Here is a 26,488-nt window from a genome sequence, read left to right on the forward strand (position 1 = left end):
TTGGCTACGGCAGTTCATTGGAACGAAAGCGTCAACAGAGCCGCCATCTTGAAACAGGGGAGCCCCTCATCAGCGTCAATGTAGGAAATAAAATTACCATAAATCGTCATGAATAAATGGTTCATTACAACGGTCAGACATGTATTTATTATAGAGTCCAGAGAAATTTTAAAAAATGTCACTATCTTGTGAAATGTAATCCCTTGCTGTTTGGTTTTTAGATTTCGTTCGTGTGAACATCCATACGCAGCACAAAAGTCCGGCATCATCCATGAATTTAGCGTTACCTAGAAAAAATAAAACAGATTATAGGTTATCAAACAAGCCATTCCGTTTCCAAAATAACAGCAGTGCCCAAGGCAGAGACTGATATTAATTTGACATCAGGAACCTCAGTAAGCTATCTCAACAGACCAAACTCTTAAAGAAGAAAGCAAACAGCCACGGAACTTGAACACTGGGCTTAGCAGTTAAGTCATGTACATAGCCAAGAAGCTAACTACAATGGTTTGGTTCACATTGCAATTAGAAGTTTTATATAGCAAGTCATCATGCATCGCTTTGTCAGGGTAAACCAGACTCAAACAGAGATAAACAATCCAAACAGTTGTTTATTGAACAAATGTATGAATGGCACAGTTCAGGTGAGTAGATGGCACATAAACAGTTCCTGAGTGAATGCTGGTGGGTAACTCACGTTTCTTTTCCTTGCATCTATTAAAGGTGCAAAACGCAAGTCTCTGAGTTTTTGCAGAACTACGCCCCCTCTGGCGACAAGCAAAACTGCAACCAGAGTTGTGCACGCTCATGGACCACACGCACACGCACGAGCACGAGCTGTTCATATTCATAACTATAAAGGAGCATCTGCCGCACAGATCTTTGGTGTACAGCCAAAATGTCTTCAATGGTAATAAAGTTATAAATCTGCAAGTCATTTCAAATATATGGAAGGAAAGACATTTGAGTAAATGACTCTTATGTGTGAGGGGAAAAACGGGGGTAGTAGAAAACTTTGTTTATGTTTTTACTGTATCCACCTATGATTGTATTGTTATGAAAACACGTTCATGAACAATATAATTGATTACTTCCCAAAAGCTCAAAATAATAATCATACCATACACGGTTGGTCAACAACGTTCACTCAAATGTCTCAAGGTAATAAACAATCAAATGTCACCATGACGTTTTCATAAAAGCCAAACAGGCTAATCCGGCGTAGACTTGCGGGGTTCAGACTCTTATTGATCTGCTAAGTAGAATATTCCAATAACAATACATCCTTTTTCTGTTATAATTTACTCAAAATTTCTGTCTAATTATCTGTCATTTTTTCAGCATGTTATATCACACTCAAGAATCTTGAACTGTTTTGCTAATCACTAAACTACATGTAGAGCGGATTTATTTAGTAGATATTTTGACAGGGACAATACACACTGACAAACATTAATGTGAAGTGTGTCAATACTTTATTTAGTAAATAGTTAGTCTGCTAAACAGTATGAGTAAAGTAAAAATATTTACCCCTTTACCATTGTATTTCCCTTCCTGCAATGTTCAGAATAAAACATGTATTTTATCTCAATACCAAAATATTTTACGTTTTCCTCGTTTTGATAGAATAGAGCTCCCACATACCTCATATACTACATACAAAATGTACCACATTCACGGGAAAAATTTACTAGGGGTGCGCCGATCCGATACTCAGTATCGGTATTCCTCTATTTGCCGGATCGGGTATCGCCAGACGAGACCATCCAAATCCGATCCGATATTGTATCTACGTATGTTATTGTTATACAACACAAAAGGCACAAAAACATTATAAAGCACTATAATGTTTTCGTGTACTGTATTCCAGGATTTCTGAAGCCATTACATATAGTTTAATGTGAGGTACAGATTTAAATCGTTAAATTAATCTTCACCTAAGTGCTTCCCTCCGGTGCGGCTGTCAGTCATTCTCAGCACTCAAATAGAGCGTCGCGCTCGGGAAAAACAGTCAACACGATGAAACTCTCTCCAAGATGAGTCAATGTTCCTATTATTATACTGTATATATGTAGATAAAGGTCTATGGTTCGCATAAAAGGACTTTAAAGTGCTGGAGTTTCACATGTTACTTTCAAACGGGTGTCTGTTAGATCACAACACAACTCATCAGTGATCACAACACTGGAGTAGAGAGCGATATAATTGCTCTTCACACGCACATTAACTGAAATTTAAAACTGTTAAAAGGCTCAAACAAATGAATAAATAAAGAAATATATGTATATCTTACTTTTGTGCTTTGAACTTTTCAATGCGACGCGCTGCGCGCCGTGACTCCATGTTGCTTCGAGCGCATCATTCTGCGCACGGGAAGCGCATAAGGTTTCGTGCCGCTCTGAATTGGAGCCTTTCATATTACAATACTTTTGCGCAATGGCAGTTTATTGATAGCCTTAGTTTTTCTGTCCAATCTATGTATCATATGTTGCTGCTTCATTAGAAAGTTGCGCTTAAAAATTTAAAATAAATATACAGGTCCTTCTCAAAAAATTAGCATATTGTGATAAAGTTCATTATTTTCCATAATGTAATGATAAAAATTAAACTTTCATATATTTTAGATTCATTGCACACCAACTGAAATATTTCAGGTCTTTTATTGTTTTAATACTGATGATTTTGGCATACAGCTCATGAAAACCCAAAATTCCTGTCTCAAAAAATTAGCATATGATGAAAAGGGTCTCTAAACAAGCTATTAACCTAATCATCTGAATCAACTAATTAACTCTAAACACCTACAAAAGATTCTTGAGGCTTTTAAAAACTCCCAGCCTGTTTCATTACTCAAAACCGCAATCATGGGTAAGACTGCCGACCTGACTGCTGTCCAGAAGGCCATCATTGACACCCTCAAGCAAGAGGATAAGACAGAAAGAAATTTCTGAACAAATAGGCTGTTCCCAGAGTGATGTATCAAGGCACCTCAGTGGGAAGTCTGTGGGAAGGAAAAAGTGTGGCAAAAAAACGCTGCCCAACGAGAAGAGGTGACCGGACCCTGAGGAAGATTGTGGAGAAGGACCGATTCCAGACCTTGGGGGACCTGCGGAAGCAGTGGACTGAGTCTGGAGTAGAAACATCCAGAGCCACCGTGCACAGGCGTGTGCAGGAAATGGGCTACAGGTGCCGCATTCCCCAGGTCAAGCCACTTTTGAACCAGAAACAGCGGCAGAAGCGCCTGACCTGGGCTACAGGGAAGCAGCACTGGACTGTTGCTCAGTTTTGCATGTCATTCGGAAATCAAGGTGCCAGAGTCTGGAGGAAGACTGGGTCCAGTGTCAAGTACCTACAGTCAGTGATGGTCTGGGGTGCCATGTCAGCTGCTGGTGTTGGTCCACTGTGTTTTATCAAGGGCAGGGTCAATGCAGCTAGCTATCAGGAGATTTTGGAGCACTTCATGCTTCCATCTGCTGAAAAGCTTTATGGAGATGAAGATTTCATTTTTCAGCACGACCTGCCACCTGCTCACAGTGCCAAAACCACTGGTAAATGGTTTACTGACCATGGTATTACTGCGCTCAATTGGCCTGCCAACTCTCCTGACCTGAACCCCATAGAGAATCTGTGGGATATTGTGAAGAGAAAGTTGAGAGACGCAAGACCCAACACTCTGGATGAGCTTAAGGCCGCTATCGAAGCATCCTGGGCCTCCATAACACCTCAGCAGTGCCACAGGCTGATTGCCTCCATGCCACGCCGCATTGAAGCAGTCATTTCTGCAAAAGGATTCCCGACCAAGTATTGACTATTGGGTGCATAACTGAACATAATTATTTGAAGGTTGACTTTTTTTTTGTATTAAAAACACTTCTTTTATTGGTCGGATGAAATATGCTAAATTTTTGAGACAGGAATTTTGGGTTTTCATGAGCTGTATACCAAAATCATCAGTATTAAAACAATAAAAGACCTGAAATATTTCAGTTGGTGTGCAATGAATCTAAAATATATGAAAGTTTAATTTTTATCATTACATTATGGAAAATAATGAACTTTATCACAATATGCTAATTTTTTGAGAAGGACCTGTATTTTAATTATATAGTATATATTTTGTCTGTATTGTTTTACAAAGTAAGGAAAATAATGTTTAAGTCAAGCTTTGATGCCTTTAACAAAAGAATAATCCCAGTCTCTTCCCCACAGTGAGGCATACAGATACAGTTTATTAGGTAATTTGGCACTGTTTAAATTATTATTTTAGTATTGGATCGGATCGGTATCGGCCAATACTGAGTCCCAGGTATCGGGATCGGTATCGGAGGCAAAAAAAGCGGATCGTGCCACCCCTACAATTTACTATTTTTACCGAAAAATACAATATAGCCAATGCAACGGCGTTCTTCCTTGTTGGTCAATGACATGAACACCTTAGCGTGTTAGCAATGGACACAAGGCTAACGTTACCGGTAGGCCATACACAAAAACATAGTTAGCATCTTTTATTGGATATGTTTTATGTTTCATGTTGTACTATTCTTCCGAACACAATTCCTAGTTTATGAAACTGTTCACTAACAATGGTAGTAAAACCAATTCTGATTGTACATGTATCTAGCTTACGCTAAAGCATTATACATTTTACGAATCGTCATTTGTTGTCATACATAGATTGGCCGTATCAAACATTAGAGACTGGGCTATATCTTACCGTTTTATCAAGAAAAAAAAGCCAACTGAGGATCCCGTTTGAGACCAAGAGCAGACCGGAGATCTCTCTATTTGTTGAATGCCTTCCCGAGGTTGACTCTCGTCTTACTCCGACGCCTGTCTGACTCCAATTTGGACCTTTTGGTGGCACTAGACAAAAATTTTCTTTTCTTTACTTTACGTGGAGTTTGCGTTGGGGTTTGGAACGGACTACAAGCCGGTCTCTTTGAATCCATCTTCTACCTTTGACGCACGAGTTGTCTTCGCTGATGTGGAGAATGGCGGCGCCGGCGAATACACAAACCTGCGAGACATAGCCTGGTGAGCGTGAACGCGCATGACGTCACGCCCAGTCTCAAATTCGAACCCGAATCCCTCTTATTTATTTTACTGTACAGGATTATAGAGGCAATTGCAGTGATCAGAGAAGGGCTCATTCAGCCCATCAGTCAATTGTTTATGCATGTATGGGTAAGAAAACATGTATTTTTAACATGAATTGTTGCGCAATGCACCTTTAAATGGTGGTGGTGATAGCAGAGGAACTGGATGAAGTGCACCTCTTGATGAACACGTTGAGTAGACAGGTAATCTTTATACAGGTAATCCACAAGGTTCAGACACGAGATGGAGATAGTTGAAGAGATGAAGGAAACACAGGGATTCAACAAAGGATGCTTACTAGTTGAACCACCAAGGTCTGTTTCAATGTTGGAGTCCAGACGATGAGTGGCTGAGAGGTGTGCGCTTTACTGGTGCTGCAGTGATGAGGAACAGGTGAAGGTGATAAGAAAAAACATTCTATAGTTTTTGTTTATGGGGAATTTTATATATATATATATATATATATATATATATATATATATTAGGCTTGAGTTTAATTAACCAAAAGTATAGAAAGTAGAAACTAACTGGAAAGGCAAGTGGCTTAAAGAGGCAAAAGGATTAAACTAAAAGGCTTGTCGACTTAATTCTGACTGCTTCCAGTGTGATTGAATTTCAGAATGTGTTTGCAATGGAATCATGTAGTCTAATGCTTTCATCGTGGCCAGTTTAGAAAAAGTGGATTATACTGTTAGGAAATAATGATTCTGCATGGCCACTGATACATAACCTGCATATCCACATGCATTTACGCATTACGGTACTGTCTGCTTACCTCAACACACATGAGGAACAGAAATACTATACATAGTGCCTTACAAATCAAATTAAGAAGTTTTTTTTTCTCCAATGGCATTGTAAACACCTCTCAATGTTTCAGTGGACAGCACTCCCAACTCTCCCACAAGGGGGAGACAGTCTAAATTGTCATAACAGGCCCTAGTCTTCAGAATGCATGCTGGGGGAGAAAAAAACACATTTGGAGTTTGGAAATATATTTACATTTAATCAATTAGCAGACGCTTATATCAAAAGTGACATAAAAATGAGGGGAACAATAGAAACAATGAAACCAACAATAAGGCAACAATATGTAAGCGCTAACTTTTTTTAATAAATACATAGAATAGAATAGTAAGCATTAGTATTAATGGGTCAAGTGTTGAAAAAATAAGATTCTTGAAAATGAAAAAAAGACTCTTGAAGACTCAGCAGCTTGGGTTGAGTTAGGCAAGTCATTCCACTAGCAGGCAACAGTCAAGGTAAAGGTCTGTGAAAGTGATTTTGTGCCTCTTTATGATAGCACCATAAGGCACTGTTCACTTGCAGAACACAAGCTTCTGGAGGTATTTTGCTATGTGTTGATACACTGTAATTATTATGTTTGAGATTTATTCAAACATACATTAAACAGTTTTAAGTACAAACAAGTACATTAATGCAAATATAATGTATTTTATATAAATGGCTTTTACTGGGCTTCATTAAATACAGTATATGTTCCATTTTCTTTAGGATCTGCCAAGCGAGATTCCACGAGTATGAGATCCTGTAATCTAGACCCTTGTAGAATCTTCAGTCAATAAGCTACAATATTTGTGTAAGTATTCTGCATTTCTTCTCTTCTCTAGCCAGTTTGCTAATCTAGTTGTCTAATAAACCTGGCATAATGTACTACACTGATTGGCTCTTTGATGAATGCTTTGTTCTTTTGTAAGTCACTTTTGATAAAAGCGTCTGCTAAATGCATAAATGTTTAAACATAGGGTGCAGAGTTTGAGTAAGAAGAGCAAAATTAGTGCCCACCAAAAGTGAATTACTGTTACCTCTTACTTTTTACTGTGCTAAAGTTTTTTTAACCATATGTCTCACAAACGTCTTGCTGTAAACATTCAGTTTCAGGCTACCCTAATGATTAATAATCATCAAAGAAAAAAAGAGTTTCATATCAAACACTTTGTGTGACCTAACTTCAGCACACACAGTTAGCCATGTGTTTAATTAGTCTTCTCTCAGCTCTTCAATCATTTAAGATTGCCAAGGCTTTGATTGCAGGTTAATTAATGGGTTGACTCCCAGGGGCACAGAGGTGTGAGATGAATCATATCGCCGGCTTCATGCAGACAGACGCTCCCTCAGCGTCTCCTGTCCAACCACTGGAACCCTGATAATGCTCAGGCTTATCTTACCACCTAGAAAGGATATAGTACATTTGTTACAATTAACAATCAGTGCAATACTGAGATTGCTTGTTTAGAGTAAGGCTTGTTTTCATGATGAAGGATGAAGGATGAAGATAAGGCAATGACATTGGTACTTTTTCAAAATCTTTTCAAAGATTTCCAGAAATGTTTTACTCCTAAATTAGACTTTTTTATGTTGTTGGATGATGAATGCTCTCCAATTGGTTTAAATTTCTAGGAGATGAAAGTAATTTCCTGGAAAGTGAAGCACTGTGAACTCGGTGAAGTACCATATGATGTAGGTTATAAACAGAAATCAGGGGGAAAAGTGTTTTTATCTGTTTTATTAATGGTTTTAGATGTGAGAATGGAGAATGGTAAGTTTAAGGTAATGACAAAAACAAATTACATTACGATACATTATTTTATCACCAATAAATGAATTTCCTGTTATATTAATCTGGTACATCATGTCATTGAAGTCATCAAGGCAGGCTTCAATTGACTGATGCTGCTTTCCAGTAAAACCGACTTCCAAGAACAAAATGTGATCTTAACTTTGACCTGTTGCATTTGTACTTATCTAACAAACTCTGCAAGATTCTGTCTTTCATCTGTAGGGAACTAGATTAAAAAAGGGTAATCAATCCAATATGAACAACACTGACCCTGATGTTGTGTAATTTTGGTTTCATTATTAGTGTTACAGTTAGAACTTTACAATTCACAGAACTCTTCAACACCATTTTATCAAATAATTAGCACTAGAATCAGCTAATTAGTGTGTTCAACAGTCGATTCTCAAGTGAATGTCTGCTGTCAGTGCTTTGATGATTCCAAGCTCTCCAGTTTTCCTTGACTGCTCATCTATCTGTGAGTTTTGTCCACAGATTTAACTTAACCCCCGTGGACAGGCATGTTTCTTGTGTTTTAATTAGATATTGTCTAATTAATTACTTTTTTTTTCGTGGAATGTCACTCACTGAATAGCTTATGGGGAATCAGGCAAATCAAAGCTACTTTCTGTAGCCCAGAAGAAAACTGCCATGAGGATTTATGAAATAGTTCATTCATTTAGAAATGGAAAAATATGATAGCAAGGTTGACACTTTTCTAACCTTAGTTAGTGTGTAATGTTGCTGCTTGAGCATAAACAACATCTTTAAGCAAAGTTACAACGCTCAGAGTTCAAAGGAAGATATTTTCTTTTAAATAAATCGTTTTTTAAGGACTAGAACAAAAGGCTGGTACTAGGGACTACACGACATTCCTAAAATTTACGTAAACCCCGCCACCGGGAACACAGTCCACGGGTGCTTCTCAATATCCCTCCTCATCTCTCTCTCTTCGCTCCTCCGTCCTCCATCCTATGACCCGGAAACTGATCGAACTCAGCCATCATGAAGGACATCTCAATTCTCTAATTGCACTGTGAGGAGTGAGGAGTGAGGAGGCTTCCAGAGGAGTCAAGAGCGAGAATACACAGGTGTATCCTTTGCGGAAGAGTTTTATCGACTAAACGTGACACACATATCCTCCCCCTTCACATCGGTCACAATAATTTTAATTTATACTTTACCTTTGCAGTTTATATAAACCACACATCTCACATATTTCAACAATGTATCTTGCTTTATTATTATTTATTATGAATTTCTTAAATAACCAAACTAATACAACATAAGGGCAGATCCTTTGAGCGCAGCTGTTAACGCTATGAAGTGATGCTCGAGTGATCAAATATTCCAAAAAAAGGTTTCATTCGATTCCTCCATCCTCATTTTCTTTCCTTGCAGCCTTCCCTCGCATCCTACAGGGGGTGGAGCTGAGACGCGGGGAAAGGAAACGAGAATGCACAAATAAGGAATTGACCTATGGCTAAGCCACGCCCCCATTCCCAAGTAAGCCACATCTCAACCGAGATAACTGTCTGCTCTGGATTAAGTTATGCGGTAGACCACAACACCAAATAGAAATTAAACAAGGATGTCTAAATCTGTTCTCAGGTAAAGTTAAGTCAACAACATATTTGAACGTTATTTTTAACATCTCTAACATAACGTTAGCCTAACATTAGAAAACGTTAACGTTAGCTTCTAGCTGCGTTGTAGGCATCATGTCACTTAGCTTCATTAACGTATCTGTAAATAACCGAGATAAAAAAGGTTAGCAATATTGTGCTGAATGATTCATGTAAATACTGTAGCACCAAACTAACGGAGAGGTAACGTTACTTTTGGTAAAGATGGTAAAAAGGCTTGTCCTGGAAACGTATGCAACTTAGACCTGTAGCCTACATATTTAATTTGATCATGAACCATTAATTACATATTAAAGCGCAATATTTTAGACAACCTTCTACCAAAACAACTGGGGAACTTAGTGTTTTTTTTTTTTAGCAAAACATGTAGCCTTTTCACTCCTCTTCAACATAAATAAATATAGCGCCTGTCACCGAATGTTGACTGTTTGTCCGAGTGAGTGGATGGGGCGTGGCTTAGCCATAGGTGAATTGAGAAGCACCACTTGTTGAGAAGAGGAAGAGGAGTTGTAGTAGAAGACATTATTTTCATATGCAATACAGTACTTAACACAAATGCAAATGCATGTCACTCTGTAGGCATCCTACAACAGTTCCCACATTAGCGATTTTATAGATAATCATGACAAAATATGTTATCGAAGACTTGAAGATAGTTAAAGGACAAGTTCGGTATTTTACACTTAAAGCCCTGTTTTAAGATAGTTTCTGACGAAATAGAACAGTTAATTCCAATTGGAGTCACAGGGTGGGGGGAATTCTCGGGACAGCAGCATTTGTCCAAATTTCAATCTTAACCGTTACATTTCATCAGAAACGATCTTAAAACAGGGCTTTAAGTGTAAAATATCGAACTTGTCCTTTAACTCCACATCAGCAACATAAATTCATCAACTAACCATTCAGAAATGTCCTGTTGCATTCTACATGTTGTCACTTCTCCTTGAGTCTCTCCATCATTGTCCGACTCCAGTTTAAACATAAAAGGCAGAACAGTTTCTGACATTTTAGTGTTTGTCTGCATAAGGTAATCGGAGCTGCTAACACACAAATGAGCTGTTGAAGCTCCGCCCTCTGTGCTCATTTGCATTTAAAGGGACACACACGAAACTACCAGTATGCGTTTTTAATGACCCTCAAAAAGGGACAATTTTAACATGCTGTAAAAAAAATATTTGTTGGGTATTTTGAACTTAAACTTCAAATACACACTCTGGGGACAACAGAGACTTATTTTACATAATGTAAAAGGGGGCATTATACCACCCCTTTAAGTTGACTTAAATCTAAACATACACAGAGACAATAAAGACAAATGCTTGCTTTTATTTCCATGTATTTTGTTCAAATTTGCATTAGGTCAAAAAAGGCAAAAAAAATCAGTTACGGGATTTTTGCTGATATTTTCAGGTTCTCTTCGCGTGGCGGTAAAAAATAAATTAAATAAATGTACTGTATTTTAGTTCAATAATGTTTTTAGATTTAATATTTTGTATTTTTAGGGGATTTTATGGTACTATAGAAAGACGCCTCTCATTGATATCATGCAATCACAAATTCAGAAAGTGTATGATGTTTAATAATGTCTTATTGCGCTTGAGTGGTCAGATAGACGCACAATAATGTCAAAATGCCTGTCGTGTGGAGTATTTACGTAAACATAGTTGGTTACGTGATGTCCTGAATTAATGTAAACCATGTAAATTGGATCCATGCATTCGTTCTTAAAGGGGACAGCTGTCTGTCTCAATGTTAATCAAACAACAAAAGACAAAGAGAAAATCACTTGCTGCTCTTGTATCTTTAATAAGAATCAGTTCATATTTGATTCATACAGCGAAGACTGTTCAGTGTTTTAGTTATACATTATTCAATTTCTGTAACTTGCTGCAGGTTTTTAGTGTAAAAAAGGTAATTTAATGTAATTTAGTGTAAAAAAGTTTATTTAATTTCTATCTTTGCTGTAATGTATTTTGTCCCACTTTTTGTAATTTGCTTCTTTGTTCTTATTTTTAATAAGAAAAATAAAATAAAAATAGCTATATCGTGAAATATAATTTCTTGAATACTGTGAAATAAGATTTCGGTCACATCGCCCACCCCTAGTTAATCCATTTATTCGCTTTTTGATCATATTTAAACGGTTTCGAATGCTTTGGAGCACGTACTTATGGTTTATTTTAAGCAAGAAGACACTTCCTTATTGCTTAAGTAAAAAAAACAAAAAACTTTTTTTAGAAGTTTAGGTTTATTGTTATGAAAAAAAGCACAGGAATACTATTTTTAATTTTTAATGAAATATATATTTTCCAAAACATGTTTTACTCAAAAAATGTGATAAAATCAAACCATAAATCTAAACAAGTTGTGATTAAAATTTGAGGCTTATATCTCAAGAAATGAGCTTCCAGTAAGGTTTTGTTCGGGGACAGTACCAAACATATCCACTAGATGAAATTCGTTTTCCATTCATTTCCAATACTGTCATTTTTGAGCATGAAAAGTACAAGTTTGACTATTTTTTTCAGGACCATTTAACCTTTTCAAATCATGTTCATTATTTTTTGGGGGGTGTGTGTTCACATAGCAAGTGCCAAAACCTTTACCAAGTTTCGTACCATTCCAATGAAGTAAAAAATTCTAAAACAAACAAACAAAAAACTTTTTCGGTCGAAAATGACAGAAGAGCACCAAAAGGGGAAAACAATATGTGGTGGCAATTTTCCACTTTACTTTTGAAAAGAACAACTTCCTTAATTCTTACATTTTGTCATTTTGTCAATTTTTCCTTAAAGGTTGTATCAGCGATTTCAGGCCCAAATGGGTACAACCACCACTCAAAATCAAAATAAACAGTGTTCTAACCAATCACCGACAGGGGCGGGTGTTGTTTGTTTTTGCGCTCGTGCACGCGAAGTCGGAGCTGAAGAATAAGGCAGCTTCTATCAACCCTATGCTATCAATGGACCAGATACATTTAACATGGAAGAGGCAATCCCCAAGAAGAGAAGGAGGATTAGGGCGAGGGAATACCCTCGTTTTTCGTCAAAGAAACAAATAATGATCAGGAAGGCTTTTGAACGATGGAGAGAATTCAAAGATTTAAAATTTTTTAAATCGGACGCTGAGGTTGCACTGTTTCTTCTGGACAGGTGAGTAGCTTCTAGTGCTGACTTTTTTGTATGTGAACTGTGTGTGAAAATATAATTCTTTAAAAAATATGAGTGAAGCTCGACTAAACTCGGATAGCTCTAGCGAATATCAGATTGTAGAGATTTAGTGTGTGAGATTGGCATGCTAGTGAGCGAGTTGATTCTGACGAATTGGAATTCGTTGAGGGAGGTGCGAGCTAACTTGGTTTGTTCAAACACAAACAGAAGTGACTTCACCCACAATCGCTGATACAACCTTTAATATAACCCCAACTCACCACGCCTTCACATGACCAATAACAAAGAAAATTCATCAAATCCAGTAAATGGAAAAGCATTCATCATTTCAAACATAAATTGCATGGCAGAGCACTGTAAATGTCAGTCTACAATGAACCACATTTATGTATATTTTAAGGACAGTGAATGTCGGCTACATTTGGACCACTTTCATTCAGACTTTAATGTTTTTCAATATTTTCAGCAGGCAGGTGTTTACTGTGACAACTCACTTACTTTCTTTAACCAGCATTTGAGAAATGCCAAATGGATAAAAAGGGTTTAAATTTGTTTCTCCTTATCTTGACTAACCACCATTATACACATATAGACACAAGTACTTGTGAGACTGAGGCATAACAAGTTATATGCATACATAGGCCTATATATGCATGGTAATGCACTGGGGACACAAATAAAAATAAACATCTCAAAATCCATAATTTTGGAATAAAAAAAGCCCTTATTCTTTTGAAATGTGCTGTTTTGCTTTTTATTCAGCTTTGAATGCAATATCTAACCTCTTTCTAATCTCATAAACAGTAACACTTCTACCCTGCACCATATGACAACCTATATACATTTTTTGTGTGTGTGTGTGTGTGTTTGTATCCTGCAATGTCACTCCGTGGAATAACACTGACACACACCAGCTCCTATGCTGATGCATTCAGCTTCCTCCGATCGTTAATTCAAACATGCGATGTAGTGGAGACATAATATGTGGGATTGTAGTAAGAGAGGGAATTTAAGATTCATTTTTTTCTTTCTAGTGGTGAGGGGAAGGTTGTATGGCAGATAATTAGAGCCTAGTAATTGTATTGTGCTCTCAAGCTGGGGGAAAGCAGGGTGACCATGGCAACTGATGGAAAAGTGAGTCATCTGAGATTTTTGTGTGCACATGTGGGTGTGTGTCTGCCCGTGAGTGTCTACTTGGGAGTTTTGTGACCACTAAAAGGGATGTACATCAGTGATTTTCACATTAATTTCAGGTACATGTGGAATAAGTGTTCTGTTTGTTTGCAGCAAGCAAGAATAAGGACTTTTTTGTCGGAGCATTCACATAAAATACCCCATGCATCCATTTCTGATGAATTAAGGTATATAATTGAAGGGAGCATATATCATGAAAAATCTCATTTTCATTGCCCTTCTTAAATAACAGTTTGATGTACTATATGTAAACATACTTTCAGAATAAATAAACATTTGAAAGTAAAAGGACAGTTGGTTTTACCGGTATTTTTAAGAAGCAGGGCAACATCCTACTTAGAATCCTATCCTCAATGGTGATTTCACTTAACATTTTCAAATCGTAAGTAAAAAATTGAGATAGGAAGTTTCCGTAACAAAGATAAAGTGGAGGAAGTTTGTCATACATGTTTTTTTCTTTGGTAGCATCTGGAAATCTTCATAACCTTATGACAGTACAATGTTCTAACAAAATAATGAATTTTTTGACCCTGTACTGCCAGTCGGACCATATTTGTTTCTTAAGAACATCTCAACTTGGATTGTTTTGTCAGCCTGTCACAATGTCATGTAGGTTTTGCAAAAAGGTTGTGTCATTAAAAGCTGTTGCAATTACAACTGCAAACTTACAACACAACCCATAAGTAACCAATGTGAATAGAGGGTCTACATGGAAGTTTCAGTAGAAAAAGGGAGATTATATTTTTATGTTTATTGAGCAAAGGCGTATCAAACTGATCTGAGACAGTAAAGGCATTTACAATATTACAAGAAAGTTATATATCAAATAAATGCTGTTCTTTTGAACTTTCTATTCCTCAAATCCAGAAAACATTTATTACTGTTTCTACAAAAACTGTTTTCATCATTGATAAGAATTTTTGTTTCTTGAGCACCAAATCAGCCTTAGAATGATTTCTGAAGGATCATATGACACGGATGACTTGAGGAATGATTCTGAAAATTCAGCTTTACCATCAATAAAGGTAACACTTTACAATAAGGTCCCATTAGTTAAACGCATTAACTAACTTTAATTTAAAACGAGCAATGCATTTGTTACATTTATTAATGATTGTTAACGTTAGTTAATAATAATGCAACTATTCATTTTCAGAACATGTTGATTCCAGTTCATTACATATGACAATGAGACATGAGACAACTTTTGATTTTAATGATGTATTATTAAATGTTGAAATTAACGAAAATAAATGTTTTAGAGGTATAATTCATTGTTTGCTCATGTTAACAAATGTTAACAATTGGAACATTGTTATTAAGTTATAAATAAAAAACATATTTTAAATTGCAATAAAATATCACAATATTACTGTTTTTCTGTCAAATAAACGCAGCCTTGGTGAGCATAAAATACTTATTTCAAAACGGTATCATTATTTTATCATTTTCAGTGAACCTCAGTCTAGATTGGAAAGTGTCCTCGAACAGCTGAAGGGGCGAGAAGGGAAGCTTGCTGCAGGCGAAAGACATAATGAGCCAGAAAAGACTGTTGTGCCACCAGCAATCATAAAGAGATGTGGACACCGTGATTAAGAATGATCCTCCCACAGAGACATATAAATCACAGCTGATGATACTTCAGACACAGCGAGACATGGGGAACACAATCCATAATTGGCATTTGACTCAGCTGGGAACTAAAGCCATCAGTCTTTCTCACTCAAAGTTGATATTCAAAAACAAAATTGATTGAAAAACATCTGTATTGTTAAGATTTAATGAACGCTCATGGAGGCATCACTGCCATGAGGTGTGGCCAACAGACCATGTATCATATAGGATGAAACATTTCGGGTGAAGTGTGGAAGGTGCCTGAAAAGGTTATCTGCCAAATTCTGAAAAAGAGATGGCAGTGTTAATGTCATGCCTGAAGATGTGTCTCATGCATTTCATTTAGATGTGACTAAGCAGTACCTGGCAAAAAAAGTTCACTCAGGTTTGCCTGCTTGGAATTACCTTTCAGATCTTCTCTGTATTGTGATATTCATGCTTTAAACTGCTGATCTAATTAATGAACATGTACAATCTGAGCTACCCCATCATGGCATAATGAACACTTTTGAGTTTGGCTGGAACTGCCACCTAATCGTTGTGGAGGGGTTTGAGTACCCGAATAATCCTAGGAGCTATGTTGTTCGGGGCTATATGCCACTGGTAGGGTCTCCCAAGGCAAACAGGTCCTAGGTGATGGGTGAGACTAAGAGCAGTTAATCCCATTATGAGACACAATCAATCGAGGACCGAGACGTCACCTGGCATGGCACAGCCGGAGCCGCTTGGAGTCTCTGGGAGGGGTGCTGGAAAGTGCCCCGACTGGGGACTCCGTCGTTCTACTGGGGGACCTCAACGCCCACGTGGGCTGCGACAGTGACACCTGGAGGGGCGTGATTAGGAGGAACGGCCCCCCTGATCTGAACCCGAGAGGGATTCTGTTATTGGATTTCTGTGCTAGTCACAGCTTGTCCATAACGAACATCATGTTCAAGAATATGGGTGTCCATCAGTGCACGTGGCACCAGGACACCCTAGCCCAGAGGTCGATGATCGACTTTGAGGTGAAGAGAGGGGTGGAGTTGTAAACTGATCAAACCTGAATTTGGGCAAGATCAAGTTTTAATATAGGTAGATCTTTTGCATGTCCGTGGACTCCATCCATTCTTTTAGTAAGGTGGATTTAAATTTTTTTTTAGATATAATATAATTACTTGGCATTACTTGTCATTGTTGTATGTCCAGAAGGAATCATGCCATATCCTAGGTTTTTGTAAAATGCCAGCACTGTATACGATAGTTTTGTGTGAGGTACACAGTAGAATTTAAGTTGTTAATCGTTGAAAATCGTATCCTGATCCATTCCGTGAAGGCGCGCATTTCATTCAAATGCACAACCACCTGAAGCACAGCATGTCGCAATCAGTGACGAAGCATGCAAGAGCCAATAGGCAATTGATATTAATTAACTGTGGCAGTTTCTCAATTTCAAGAACGCGTAGAACGAACTTGCATTCTCGGTGAGACTGGTCTTGCCAGGCGACCTTAAAAGAATGAACTCGGAAAGACGCGAGGACATAGAACTCATCACCATGACCATGGATAACAAAACCAGTCTTAAGTAGCACGGTTATATTTGTGGGAATAGCCAACAACAATATATTGTATGGGTCAAAATTATAAATTTTTCTTTCATGCCAAAAATCATTAGGATATTAAGTAAAGATCATGTTCCATGAAGATATTTTGTAAATTTCCTAACATAAATGCATAAAACATTTATTTTTGTGAATGAATGCAGCACAATCGCGAACATAAATGGACAACTTTAAAGGCGATTTTCTCAAGTTTCGATTTTTTTGCACCCTCAGATTCCAGATTTACAAATAGTTGTATCTCGGCCAAATATTGTCCTATCCTAACAAACCATACATCAATGGAAATCTTATTTATTCAGCTTTCATGTGATGTATACATCTCAATTTCAAAAAAATGACCCATATGACTGGTTTTGTCATCCAGGGTCACATATTTGTGAGAATTGAGGTGTGCTGCGATCTTGCTGCTAAACTGACCATCACAAACAAATGTCACAACTTATAAAACATTATTATAGACACAGTTTTCATATAAGTTTATAGCTTTTTTTATTTTACTGTGTGTGTTTATGAGAAGGCTATGTTTTAGCTATACTTTGTCAATGTTAAGATTCTTTTTAATATGCCAATAAAAATACTGACACTTTCTTAAAGTCTTTATCACTTTATTAAAATTAAGCAAAAGAGACCAACAAATGTTCACTTTCACGAGCTGTCACATACATGGATTTCTCGGCGACGTCATCACTGCTTGCGCACTCAGCCAGGGGGCAAAAGACCCGCGGTCTTCGTACCGGAGGAGTAAAGGGTTTCTGATGGCAGATACATTTGGATAGACGTACCCTGCCATGCATTTGCAGTTAGCCGTAATGATGTAACCAAGGCCCTTATGGACATACACCCAGGCACCATAAGGCTTGGCTTTAATGCCTTGCCTTTGATAGGGAGCACATCTGACCTCAACACGCAAAAATCCGGTGCAGCATCAAAGTATTTGACGAGCTGCACATGACCACATAGCACGTAGTTGTATGCATCAAGGGATTTGTACGCTCTAATCATTTCTCTTGTATACACACTTGGTGTCTGAATTAGACAATTAGGCTATATATATATATATATATATATATATATATATATATATATATATATCAGGCCATACAATTGCTGGCCACTTTTTGTCATCCACAATCCAAAGATCGTCAGGTATTGCGTATAGGGATCCGGCAAGATCTCACCATTGCTGAGAGTGAGTTTGATGGTCTTCGGGGTCTAGTGGACCCCAAATGACTTTTGCTCAAATTAAAAAAAATGTTCTCTTTTTCCAAATGGTTTGAAACTTTCTACGGCTCTCAACACTTTCTAGATCTACAACAACAAAAAAAAAAAAGTATGATATCTGTTTTTATGTTGGCGTGACAAAAATAGTCACACTCGTGGTCTTCGGGGTCTATTGGACCCCGCAATCAAAATAGACAAAATAACATCATCAAAATCAGAAACAACGTAGAACACATAGACAGAAATGACAGAAATAAAGTGGCACACTTCCAACAATGCAAAAAACATCCACAATCCAAAATTATCATGCTCACCACTGGCGCACATACACACACAAACACACACATAAAGAGGAATACATTTATACAGGAATACATACAGACTATAAAAACTGTTCTCTTATCATTTGTAAAATAAAATAATCTAAAATGCAGAACCACCAGAAAAATAAATTGGTAACACTTAGACGCATTGAAAATGTGCGCGCGCACACACACACACGCACACACACACACAGACACACAAACAAACACACACAGAAATACATTTGTAAGGCTATAAAAAGTCTTATAATTTGTCAAATAAAATCATACAAAATGAAGAACCACCTCAAAAATAAATTGGTGACACTGTACACATAAAAATAAAAATAAAATGTACACACACACACCCTGTGTTTGCTCCAACCCTGTCTGCAGGTTTGGCACTTCACTGTTGTGGTTGTTTTTGTGTGTGCTGTGTTTTTTCAGTACAAAAAATGCAAAATTTTGACAAAAATTATTTTATTTTTGTTATAATTGTGATTTTATAATATTTTGATATGAATCCAACTGAATCCAACTTTAGAAACTATATCTTTCAGTAATTCAAATAGCAAATAGCATATAATGGAGCTCTATAGCCATCTAGTGGTTAAAGTGATTTATTACAAATTTTAACCTGTATTTTCCAAAAAATTGGCAAAAATCTTACATTAAACCTTGTAAAATTATCCATGGTATCCCCAGGAATGAAAGTTAGAAATCTGGGTCTTTTATAAAGTTTATTTAACATAAAATGCTGTTTTTTTGTAAAAATCCTATTTAATTAAATATTTATTTATTTATTTATAGAATTTTTTTAAAAATCATAAATTCTACAAAAACTGCACAAATGTTGAGTAAAAACATTAATGAACCGAGTAAAATTATATTTATTAAAAAAAAAAAAATTGTTCGGTTACAAAATTAAATGTTGTTGTCTGGGGTCCAATAGACACCGAAGACCACGAGTGTGACTTTTTTTTGAAGACCATCAGAGGGTTAATATAATCGCCACGGTCGGAGGTAGTACTTCCCACATAATCCATCGTCAAATCTTTGATTTACAGTAAAGTAACGTTATAGCCTATGTGTGCAGTCATGATATGTTGCAGGTCGTAAAGTAACGTAAACAAGGTTAACTTATTTAAAAGCAAATTCGGGCTCTATAGAGGCTATTAAATTACTAACTTAGTCTAACATGATAATTCATACATGCATCACAGTATGTCCGGATTTTGATTCGTAAACAGTTGGACGTTTTACATAATGTTATATTAATATGAAACACAAACAAACAGATCCATCTCTGAAATTGCAGTTTATTATTGAGTCAACAAGAAATTACAAACAATGCGAAATCTACGTTAATTACAATGTTCTTTTACAGAACTCGGCATAACAGATAGAGTTTTTTTGCCCCCTGGATGCGCACGCATCCGCTATTGTTTGTATACAAGAAACCCGTGTATATTTCGCATAGACAGTAAAAGAAATGGACACAGCGACCTCGTTGATTTCAACGGAGAGAGTTGAAGCCGAACATGGGCACTCACTTCCTGATAGCCAAGCGTTCTGCGCAGGCTCAAACTGAGCTTGATGACGTAGATGTCACGTGAGCAACCTGACTGACAGTTGTAAATCTTCTAGTAGCTGTGCCAAGACAAATCTGAATCACCCATAGACAGTCACCCAACGTTAATCGTGCACAGAGACGGTGAAGCGCGACCTGCAGCAACTTTTGGTAAGTATTCTGATTAATTATTTTGTCATTTTGCTTAATATTTATTTATTTAAAATTTAACGTCAGTACGCCTGCGAGACTGTGCGAGCTTCTCCTCCTGTCTATACGGTAATGTCTCTATTGTGCGACATGAAGTCGCGTGGTTATGACGCAATTTTTAGCCTATTTTTACAAGAATGGCTTCTACGGGGCCATAACGTAAGATACAAAGTAATGGAGCCTTTTATACATTGTCGTGTTTCTTTAGAAATAAATAATGGACAAATGAAGTCTTTGGACGCCTCAGATGTAAAGTTATTCGCTGTCAAAGTGACGCCAAAATGAATGGGAGTCAATGGGATGCTAACAGCAGGTGATAGCCAGCTACAATGGCGGCCCCCGGAGGCAGCTTCAACTTCCGCCTGATGGATTACCCCCTTGATATTTCGAGCCTGCAGCGGGAATCTTTTTGACGTAATTTCCACTGAAACAGGAAGCTAAGGCGGGACATATTTAATGACTCCTCCCCCTTTTCAAATAGCCAATAGTGTTTTACCTCAAAGACTGCAAGTCGTACTTGAACCCAATCCGAGCACAGATGATACGTTGGATTCAGTAGAGGTGTGAATAAATTCTAGCCATTTCATTCTTAACCAACGTACAGTTGAAAATGGAATTAATTAAACTTGAGCGTTTAAGCAACCAAACTCTCATCTCCAACTCATATTATTGCTCCGTTACGTGTCAACTTTAGTGATGTCCAGTTCGTGAACGAATCGTGTTTTTGAAGAGTTATTTTTAGTGAACCGGTCTAACCAGTTGACCAAATTGAACTGAATCGTTCAAAACAGTTTGTGCCTTGAGTCAGCGCTGATCCACAGTTTTCTAAAGTTACTTGCTTTTGGAAGTGCCTGATAGTCCCTCCTGGGGGTGTGACATTTTAGATTCTAGAGAGCATTTGATTGGACAGTATATATATATATATATATATATATATATATATATATATATATATATATATATATATATATATATATATATATATATATATATAAGACTGGAAAAACTTGAAGGACTTTAAGAGAGGGCCACTCTCTGAGAAAACAAAGGAAATTAACATTTGAACTCCCCCTCATGCACTACTGAGACGAAGGTCTTACCTCCCTCATCCTAATCTACATTTCTGTCCCCCATTCTTCATCCTGGCAGAGATCTCCCAAACTCACACAAGAATCTAAATGGTTTAATGTGAATGATTATGATCTAGTTTTATACATATTTGGTATTATTTGAAATGTCTCGGTACGACTGGTACAAATGTCTCATTCCCAAAGAAGTAAACCCAAAAGGTAATAAAGTTCTTAGGAAGTTTAGAAATATCTTCCACATCCTCCAATACTGGAGGGTGTGTCTTTGAGTTAACACCTTCGACCATTTGACTGAATGCTAATTTTCCACTGCTAGCAAATGGTGACTTACAGGTAAATTTCCACTGTGAATGATGTTTAGATTTGAAATGAGGTCTGGGTATATAATGAAACGCAGCGAGAGCTCAGGGCCTTTTTCTATTTCTGAGATCGGCCCGTGAGGCTGAGAGTTGCGAGTCTCTCTGCCTCACGCATTTCTTGTCGGGTAAACTTTTTCCTCTTTGTTCTAGAACATTTGATGGTTTGCATTGATTATCTTTCAATTGATTATGGAATTGTAATAATACATTTACCTGACATAATAAATTGTTATATTTGATTATTCTAACAGACTTTGACTTTATTTTGATTGGAGTTAAAAGGAATAGTCAAACATGAACGTATATTTAATGATGCACAGATATCATTGAAAAACCTTTTCATTTTATGGAGTCAGATGAAACGAGTTAATACATAAGATAAAATGTATTGCATTTAACCAAAAATACTTTGCCACGAGAAAAGACAGTAACACGCAAAGACCTTCACCGCTAATTCGAATACCGCCATTGGATCGAGTTAGACGGCCTTACAAAGTGGTGACCCCGACGTGATGTCGCAACAAATGAAATTCGCGAGCAACATCTTTTCCAGCAAAGTATGGGGATTTTAAAATCAACACGAGGTTTGAACATCTTCTCTTTCTTCTGCCGCTGTGGTAAGTCAACTTTTTCTTCCCTTTTGAGAAGTGTTGAGAAAATGTTGTTTGCATTGTTACGGTTCGGAGAGCCCTTTGTTTAGTCCGGAACTGAAATACGTGAGGACGTGATAGCGGCAGCGCAGATGAAGAATGAAAACCCTTGTTAATAGATTTTAAAGATATCCTTGTTTGCCTAAGCAACAAAAAACGAAACCTAAAATCGGAATAACATCTTCCAAATGTTTTTCGTGTAACGTTACTTGATGAGGAGCTGTAAAACAAACCCTAAAAGTTTTCAAATCAGCCGCATGTTTGTCGCCATTGTTGTATTGGCTTTGTTGAAACAAACCAGCAACACGTGAAGAGAATCAGCAAACAGAAAGAAAAATCTAAGTTTGTAAACGATCGGAAAACACATGATTTTATAAATAAAAGGCAGGCCGAAATTCCTAAATTTGGAAAAACAGGATGATATGATTTACAGGCTAAAATCGGATCTCAAGGCTAAGCTAAATGCTATTGTCCATGCTGTTTCCAAAACAAGGCTAAGCTAAATGCTATTGCCCATGCTGTTTCCAAAACAAGGCTAAGCTAAATGCTATTATCCATGCATTCAAAAAACGCTTAACCCTTTGTGTGACCACCAGCCCACCATGGGCCCTAGGCCATATTGAATAATATTCTATAATAAACCTAAACTAATCTTTACAAACTTTATATTGCATTTGAAAGCTTCCACTTTAACACAGATGGGATTAAAAGGCAATAATGCAATAATTTATATTTTCAAATTTGGAGTTGTGCTTCACACATTGTAATGCACTCATAGAACACACTTTATAGTTGTTTGTGCTACTATATGTGCACATAGGCTAATTGTAAGTTTATTCTTTAAACACAGGATTGCTTTATTGTGGGTGTATTTGGAACACTTAGGTAAAGGCTGTTGATGTTGTATTCTAGGCCATGTATCCTGTGTGAACTGAATTGAACAAGTGTGTGTCTATGCTGAATGTGGTTATAATGTGATTCACAATGAATTTGAAAGTCATAAACAACAAACGCACATCTCATTAATTCTTGAAAGTCCCGAGACAGAAATACTTTTCATATTCGGAGAACGAAATATTATCACGTTTGAACTAATTCTGGATTGCTCTGAAATTATTTTTCAAAATAGATTACAGGATTCGTATATTTCCACAAGTTTGCGCCAGACATTAGTGACGACTAATACTGAATATCAGATTCAAGTGTACTTGAATGAGGGGAACGAGTTATTTCCATCCAGAATCAGCAAAATGCTGTTTGATCAACCTGGATTCGGGTGCGTTCCATAACCTCTGTTCCTGAGGTGGCGTTCAAGGGGGCTATTCAAGTGCCTGTTATTGTGTACGTGTGAATACGGCACATCTCAGATATTTAGCCAATTACCTCTGTTTTGATAAGTCAGACTGGCGAGATTGTGTCGTGCATCCTTAGAAGAAGGACTGCAAAGTGATATAGTTTCCTGATCTATAAACGGAAAATATAAAGTAAGAGAAAATAGAATAATCAAACGTTAAAATGTCTTTGCCTTCATATAGTCTGAATTTTTGTATCCTTGGTGGAAAACTCCCATAGCTGCGATAAAACCACGCAAAGGAACATAGATGAGAATCAGAAACTGTGAACGCGCATCTCATTAATCCTGAAACAAAAAACTTTTTCATATTCAAAGCTTCAGGGAACGAAATTTCCCCAAATATAAATAGGAACATGTATAATGATCCTGTCCTGTTTACATTATGGGCCGAAAAGGTCGAGCCTACACTGTATAAACTCAATAAAAAAGGTCTTAACATGGACGCTATTGAGAATGAAATTTCCACTTGGTGGAAAACGGTGGGTAGTAAGCAGAAGAAATCAAAACATGGTGAAATAATTGAGGCTTTAAACTTCATGAGTTATAAACGGCTAGATAAGTCAACAACATTTCTATCTTCGCTTATGGATATTAAATGTGAAGAAGTGCATTCTAAAAATGCAGAGGCAAAAATGTCTGAGGCAAAGATTCAAGATCTCCAAACACAGCTAGATAAATTACTAGCTGAGCAGTTAGCCCTGACTGAAAAGTGTAAAAATCACAAATACACCATTGCAGATCTTAAGACTAAACTAAATGCTAAAAAGTGCATGTCTCCCAAAACGCTCAACAGCGATGGGACTAAAAATGTGCACTTCTTAAATGAGCCAGCCTGCTCTAACAATCCTGTATCTTTTCAGACAGGTGAAGCATGTGATAAAGTTTTGAACAGAGTGCCTGTTTCAGCCTTTAAGGTGATACGGCACCCAAATGGCACAGAGTCAACCATTCGGCGTCCTCTAACGGTAACTGAATGTAGCTTGTTTAAAACAGAGATCGGACCATTCCCCTTGAAAGGGCCATTCGAACCATGGTGGAGACGCATTGTTAGTCTAAAACATGCATTTCAGCTTGAACCAAAAGATATTTGGCAAATTGTTATCAGCTCAATTCCAGACGTTCTGAACTATAAGATACCACAGGCTTTGATGACAGGGAACATCGTGCAGTCAATGTATCAAGATGAGCCTGAGGATGAAATCTTTAATAGACTAAAACAATGTCTTCGCGATCTACGTGGTTGTAGTCCTGTTGGATGGGAATTGATTTTCAATCGGAAACAGAGTACTGAAGAATCGTTCGAGACGTATGCAGAAAATATGTTTGAACTGTTTGAGGAGTATTCTGGAATTGAAGGTGTTAACCACAACAATGTAACTCTCCTTGATTTACTACTTACAAATGCAGGACCGCGTGTACAGCAATCGCTCATGTATGGTGCTTCTCCAGCAAAAAATACATTCGAAGGTATTGTTAGCTGGGCAACAAGAATTGAGTCACGAAAACAGATGCATGGTGAGGTAGCTGTGTTAGAATGTCATGAAAATCCTCCATTTGCAGGAGAATTCAGAAAGCCACACAGTGAAAAACTGAGCAGACTCTGTAATTCCTGTCACAAAACAGGCCATACAGAGGAAAAGTGCTGGTCATTGGGCAGAGGCAGACCTCCACCCTATTTCAAAAAACGCAGAAAACCACACTCTGATGACACAAACCAGCGCTCTGCAAGCAACCAAAGCTCAAATGCATCCCTCAGTGAGCTAACAACTTTGGTCACTCAAGGCCTTCAGCTATTAGCCTCATTTGCTAGTCGGGTAGCAGCCCAATAGCAAATGGCTTAATAGTTTATCATCTAAATTCATTGAATCTGTCACATTTTTCCCTTAAATGTATTGAAACAAGAACGAGCAGAGACTCTTCAGAGACCAGAAACAATATAATTTCATTTATATTCTTAAATTATAATATACATTATATTGTAATCGCCAAACAGGGCATTCATTTGAAAAATATGACATTAACATTCATCCTTACAGTTCGATTTCGTTAACCTGCTACCCAGTGCCAAAAGGGCGGAGGTGTGTTTTAATTTTTTGCCTTTGAAAAACACTCCCGGAAGTGTGGCACAGGTAAAGAAATTTACAAGGAGGGTGTGAACTAAACATCAGACAGACCACAGCCTTTTGCAGGTAACTAGAGACCTGCACTAACCAAATGTGTGAACGACACCATGAACTAATTCATGCCCACAGATCTGGCTGTAATGAAAGCAACTTGTAAAACCCGAAAACTGGGATCTCTAATGCTGTGACACAGCAGACTGTGAAGGCTCGACTGCAAGAGCAGCTTTAAGGTGTCACACACTGCACCGAAAAAACAGCAATATTTCAGACCTGGTCAATGAAACTCGGTTTCATGTGACAACTGGAATTAAAATTGCAATGGACATGATAATGGAGCAAGCAAAATAATTCCACATGTCTGAATTTGAAACTGTTTGAAAACATCAGAATTAACTGTGGTTCTCTCTGCATTTGTTTCTGTCAGGTTTACTTCTGCAATTCCTCGGAGGACGGATGCCAGTACGGGCCGGACCTCACGATTGTTAGAACATAACCTTCGGGAGATGGGTGAAAAGACACTTCAAGAGGCCATTAACATCTCACAATAGCATATCACTATATAAGCATGGCCTCCCAGTATAGAACTGGAACTAAATTTACAACACAATTATCATAGATTAGATTCCACCCATCTCCTAGACATGAACACTGAACACACACCTCCATCACTACACCCTCACAGCATCATCACCTGGAATAGATCAAGTCTATCCA

At 37.4% G+C, this 26,488-nt stretch overlaps 1 long non-coding RNA gene across 1 annotated transcript; it reads left to right on the top strand.

The window, feature by feature from the left end:
* Positions 1–5,237: 5,237 nt before the first annotated feature.
* On the top strand, positions 5,238–7,641 carry LOC143744704 (uncharacterized). Its single transcript, XR_013205900.1, has 3 exons — positions 5,238–5,496; positions 6,613–6,697; positions 7,153–7,641. It is a non-coding gene; the product is annotated as an uncharacterized LOC143744704 (long non-coding RNA).
* The last annotated feature ends 18,847 nt before the right edge of the window (positions 7,642–26,488 follow it).

The sequence above is a fragment of the Siphateles boraxobius genome, unplaced genomic scaffold (assembly GCF_051911475.1).
Source record: "Siphateles boraxobius isolate OS27281-9 unplaced genomic scaffold, OSU_SipBor_1 20, whole genome shotgun sequence".
NCBI lineage: Eukaryota > Metazoa > Chordata > Actinopteri > Cypriniformes > Leuciscidae > Siphateles > Siphateles boraxobius.